Source organism: Choloepus didactylus, chromosome 2 (genome assembly GCF_015220235.1).
Source record: "Choloepus didactylus isolate mChoDid1 chromosome 2, mChoDid1.pri, whole genome shotgun sequence".
In the NCBI taxonomy this organism is placed as follows: Eukaryota; Metazoa; Chordata; class Mammalia; order Pilosa; family Megalonychidae; genus Choloepus; species Choloepus didactylus.
In genome coordinates, this window is record NC_051308.1 from 188037661 (window position 1) to 188044128 (window position 6468).

The window sequence follows — 6468 nt, forward strand, 5'->3', positions numbered from 1 at the left end:
AGAGCCTTATCCTCATTATTGCATTCATTTCACAGCAATTCCATGGATTATGTTCTGTTGTTTCCGTTTTCCAAGGAGGAAACCAAGGCATAAATAAGTGACTTGCCAGAAGTCATATAGCTGGTCAGAGGTACAGCTAGAATTCACATCCAAGGCTGTTGTCCTCAGGAGACTGTGTCTTACCACTACGTTCTACAACCCTGCAGGGTAAAGAACTATGTTTCCTGCCAAATGTTGATGATGCTATGGGAGCCTTATATTCGAGAGCCTAGATGGAATTCCTCAAAGGACTATTTGCAAGCTTAATGGATTTCTTCTACAATCAATAGCAAATCCTGATAGACATCTTCCAGTTGTAATTTATCTCCTGGAACCATTCTCTGTCATTGCCAATTACCTCAGATGTTTCATTTTTTTTTTTTTAAACACTTTATTTTGAAATAATTTTAAACTTACAGGAAAGTCACAAAAATAAACAATACAGAGAACTCGAAAATACTCTCTACTCACACACCAGATTTGCCAACTTTTAACATTTTGCAATATTTGCTGTATCATGCACCTATCTATCTATCTATCTATCTATCTATCTATCTATCTAATCTTCCAAACATTTGAGAGAAGATTTTATACACCATGCTCCTTCACCACTCAATACTTTCATCTTTCCTAAGAACAAAGATATAAACGTGTATAACCATATTAAGTATAGCTATCAAGTTCAAGAATTCAAACATGATATAAAATACAGACTGTGCCAGTTTGGATATATTATGTTCCCCAAAAGCCATGTTCTTTAATGCAATATTGTGGGGGCAGACTTATTAGTCTTTTGATTAGGGTGGAAACTTTCAACTGAGTGTTTCCACGGAGATGTGAGTTACCCAACTTTGGGTGATACTTTTGATTAGATTATATCCATGGAGGTGTGGTCCTGCCCATTCAGCATGGGTCTTGATTAGTTCACTGGAGTATTTAAGAGAGAAGCTAAGAGCTGACACAGACCCAGATGCTTGCTGATAATTGATGATGCTTGGAGATGCTTGGAGATGCAGACAGAAGTATGTTTGGAGATGCTAAGGTAAGAGATGAAGCCCAGAGTTTGCCCCAGAGAAGCAAAGAGAGATCCAGAGCCATTTTGGAGAAAGCCATTTTGAATTGCAACCCGGGAGCAAAAGAACAGCAGACACTAGCCACTTGCCTTCCCAGCTGACAGAGGTGTTCTGGACACCGTCGGCCATTTTTCAGTGAAGGCATCCTCTTGTTGATGCCTCAGTTGGGACACTTTCATGGCCTCAGAACTGTAAATTTGTAACTGAATAAACCCCCTGTTCTAGTTTGCTAATGCTGCTGGAATGCAAGACACCAGAGATGGATTGGCTTTTATAAAAGGGGGTTTATTTGGTTACACAGTTACAGTCTTAAGGCTATAAAGTGTCCAAGGTAATGCATCAGCAATTGGGTACCTTCACTGGAGGATGGCCAATGGTGTCCGGAAAACCTCTCTTAGCTGGGAAGGCATGTGGCTGGCATCTGCTCTGGAGTTCTGGTTTCAAAATGGCTTTCTCCCAGGACATTCCTCTCTAGGCTTCAGCTTCTCTCCAAAATGTCACTCTCAGTTGCACTGAGTTCCTTCTGTTATGTCAGCTCACTTATATGGCTCCACTGATCAACTTAGACCCACCCCGAATGAGCGGAGCAACACCTCCATGGGAATTATCCAATCAGTCATCACCCACAGCTGGGTGGGGCTCATTCCAAAGAAATACTCAAAGAATTACAATCTAATCAACACTGATAATGTCTGCCCACACAAGATTACATCAAAGATAATGGCATTTGGGGGACACAATATATTAAAACTGGCACACACCCCCATAAAAGCCATTTCTAGTATTTTGCATAATGGCAGCGTTAGCAGTCTAGTCTGTATTTCCCATTTTTTTTCCAATTGTCTCAGTAATATCCATTGGGGCATTTTCTCCTCCATTATCAGATCCAGTCCAGACCCTGTACAGAATACATTTAGTCATAATTGTATCTTTAGCCTCACTCTCTCTTTTTAATTGTGGTAACTTCTATGTAATCTAAAATTTCCTCTCTCAACCACTCCCAAGCATACAATTCAATGATATTAATCATATTAACAATGTTCTGCTATCATCAACCACCATTCATTACTAAAACTTTTCCGTCATCTCAAACAAAAACCCTGCACCTGTTATGTTTTAACTACCCATTTCCCCTCCCTTCCTACCCCTGGTAATCTATACTCTACTTTGTATCACTATGGATTTGCATATTCCAGTTATTCCATATAACTGGAATCACACAATACCTGTCTTATTGTGTCTGGCTTATTTCACTCAAAGTGATGTCTTCAAGGCTTATCCGTGTTGTTGCATATATCAGAATTTCATTCCTTTTTATGGCTAAATCATATTCCATTGTGTGCATATCATCAGGATTTTCTATATATAGGACTATGTTATCTGCGAATAGGTGGGGATAGTTGTGTTTCTTCCATTCCACTTTGGACACCTTTTACTTCCTTTTTTGCCTAATTGCTGTGGTTAGAATTTCCAGCATAATGTCGGATAGCGTGGGTGAAGGCAGGCATCCTTGTCTTGTTTCTTATCTTAGGAGGAAAGGTTTCAGACTTTCACCATTGAGTGTGATATTAGCTGTGGGTTTTTCATATTTGCCCTTTATCATGCTGAGGAAATTCCCTTCTATTCCTAGTTTTCTGAGCGTTTTTTATCAAGAAACGGTGCTGAGTTTTGTTAAATGCCTTTTCTGCATTAATTGAGATAGTGTTCCAGTTGGCTAAAGCTGCCATTATGCAAAATACCAGAAATGGATTGGTTTTTATCAACAGGATTTATTAAGTTACAAAGTTACAGTTCTAAGGCCATTAAAGTGTCCAAACTAAGGCATCAACAAGGGGACACCTTCACCGGAGAAAGGCCGATGGTATCCGGAACACCTCTGTCAACTGAGAAGGCATGTGGCTGGCATCTGCTGATCCTTTGCTCCCGGGTTCTGATTTCAAAATGACTTTCTCCAAAGTGTCTCTGGGCTTCTGTCTCTCTTAGCTTCTCTCTCTCAGCCTCTGGGTATCCTTTCTTGTTCTCCCAGGGCACAGAGGAGGCCTGATTTTACGAGAAGAGTAGCTCAAACCTTAACTGACCTAGGTCACGCAAGCTGCTGTGTGCACAGTCTTCAAGGCCCTCAGGGAATGCCCTGGTCCTGGAGCTCCCACACCTGGCATTCCAAAAGCCTTCTCAATGGGAAAACACCCCATTGTCCCATTATGTGAGTCTTGGTGGGAGACCAGATGGTCTTGCTCCCTGGCAGTGAGATATGGTCACATAACCTGGCTAAGCCAATTGAACTCTCCTGCCTGGAACCTTGACTTAGAAGACCTGAAGTCAGACATCAGGCCGGTTGAGAAAGTGCTCACAGCAGCATCAACATTGCCAGGAGTCCAGCTGCTCCACAGATGCCAAGTGTCCATTGGCAGCAGTGCCAGAGGAGTGTCGCAATTAGATCATATGGTGGGAACAATAGTATACCTGCCCCATACAGTAGGTGAGAGAAATAAGTATGTTAGTATGTATAAAGCACTTAGACTAGTGCATGGTACACAGCACTCAGTAAATGCTAGCTATTGTTATGAACACAGCGCCTCTGGCAAGCATAGAGGGGAGCTGTTTTGTTTTGTTTTGTTTTGTTTTACATTCTTCTCTGTATTCCCAGTGTCTAGCACAATGCCTAGAACATAGCATGTGCTCAATATTAATAGTGATTAAGTGAATGGAGGGATAAGATGAGTATAAATGTCTCCCAGAAGGGCTAGCTCATCCTGAGAGTTTGAACAGGGTCAAATACATCCCTTTAACATCTGGGATTAACTGTTCAAGGAGGCAGATTTCATATTTCTACCCATATCTCACCACTCAAACTAAGAGAAACAAGCACGAAAGGAAGAAAAAGGAAGCTACTTGGGATTCCATGAAGGTTTCTTTTTTTTTTTTTTTTTTTTTTTCCAATATAAAGAAAGTAAAGTTTATTACAAGAAACATTTTACTAAAGGATATATATTTTTTGCAATTATGAACAAAACTGCTATAAATATTCATGTGCAGGTTTTTGTGTGGACATCAGTTTTCACCTCATCTGGGTAAATACCCAGGAGCACAATCACTGGATCATATGGAAAGCCTATGTTTAACTTTGAAAGCAACTACCAGACTGTCTTTCAAAGTGGCTTTACCATTTTGCACTCCCACCAATGATGAAGAAAGAGTTCCTTCTGCCCCACATCGTCCTGGGCAGTTGGTGTTATCAGCTGTTGGATTTTAGCCATTCTAATAGGTGTGTAGTGGTATCGTATTTTTTTTGTTGTTGTTGTTGTTGTTTTTAATCTTCATTTTATTGAGATATATTCACATACCACGCAGTCATACAAAACAAATAGTACTTTCGATTGTTTACAGTACCATTACATAGTTGTACATTCATCACCCAAATCAATCCCTGACACCTTCATTAGCACACACACAAAAATAACAAGAATAATAATTAGAGTGAAAAAGAGCAATTGAAGTAAAAAAGAACACTGGGTACCTTTGTTTGTTTCCTTCCCCTATTTTTCTACTCATCCATCCATAAACTAGACAAAGTGGAGTGTGGTCCTTATGGCTTTCCCAATCCCCTTGTCACCCCTCATAAGCTACATTTTTATACAACTGTCTTCGAGATTCATGGGTTCTGGGTTGTAGTTTGATAGTTTCAGGTATCCACCACCAGTTACCCCAATTCTTTGGAACCTAAAAAGGATTGTCTAAATTGTGCTTAAGAGTGCCCACCAGAGTGACCTCTTGGCTCCTTTTGGAATCTCTCTGCCACTGAAGCTTATTTCATTTCCTTTCACATCCCCCTTTTGGTCAAGAAGATGTTCTCCGTCCCACGATGCCGGGTCTACATTCCTTCCCGGGAGTCATATTCCACGTTGCCAGGGAGATTCACTCCCCTGGGTGTCTGATCCCACGTAGGGGGGAGGGCAGTGATTTAACCTTTCAAGTTGGCTTAGCCAGAGAGAGAGGGCCACATCTGAGCAACAAAGAGGCATTCGGGAGGAGGCTCTTAGGCACAACCATAGGGAGGCCTAGCCTCTCCTTTGCAGCAACCGTCTTCCCAAGGGTAAATCCTGTGGCAGAGGGCTCAACCCATCAAACCACCAGTCCCCTATGTCTGCGGTCATGTTAGCAACCATGGAGGTGGGGTAGGTGAATACCCCTGCATTCTCCACAGGCTCCTCAAGGGGGCACTACATCTTTTTTTTTCCTTGTTTTTCTTTTTTTCTTTTTTAACTTTCCCTTCTTTTTTAAATCAACTGTATGAAAAAAAAGTTAAAAAGAAAACAAACATACAATAAAAGAACATTTCAAAGAGACCATAACAAGGGAGTAAGAAAAAGACAACTAACCTAAGATAACTGCTTAACTTCCAACATGTTCCTACTTTACCCCAAGAAAGTTACATAATATAGCAACATTTCTGTGAACTTGTTCCTACTATATCCATCAGAAATTAACAGACCATAGTCATTCCTGGGCATCCCCAGAACATTAAATAGCTTATCTGTTCTTCTTGGATTATTGTTCCCCCTTCCTTAATTGCTCTCTATTGCTAGTTCCCCTACATTCTACATTATAAACCATTTGTTTTACATTTTTCAAAGTTCACATTAGTGGTAGCATGTAATATTTCTCTTTTTGTGCCTGGCTTATTTCACTCAGCATTATGTCTTCAAGGTTTATCCATGTTGTCATATGTTTCACGAGATCGTTCTTTCTTACTGCCGCGTAGTATTCCATCGTGTGTATATACCATATTTTATTTATCCACTCATCTGTTGAAGGACATTTGGGTTGTTTCCATCTCTTGGCAATTGTGAATAATGCTGCTATGAACATTGGCGTGCAGATATCTGTTCGTGTCACTGCTTTCCGACCTTCCGGGTATATAGCGAGAAGTGCAATCGCTGGATCGAATGGTAACTCTGTATCTAGTTTTCTAAGGAACTGCCAGACTGATTTCCAGAGTGGCTGAACCATTATACAGTCCCACCAACAATGAGTAAGAGTTCCAATTTCTCCACATCCCCTCCAGCATTTGTAGTTCCCTGTTTGTTTAATGGCAGCCATTCTAACCGGTGTTAAATGGTATCTCATTGTGGTCTTAATTTGCATCTCTCTAATAGCTAGTGAAGCTGAACATTTTTTCATGTGTTTCTTGGCCATTTGTATTTTCTCTTCAGAGAACTGTCTTTTCATATCTTTTGCCCATTTTATAATTCGGCTGTCTGTACTATTGTCATTGAGTTGTAGGATTTCTTTATATATGCAAGATATCAGTCTTTTGTCAGATACATGGTTTCCAAAAATTTTTTCCCATTGAGTT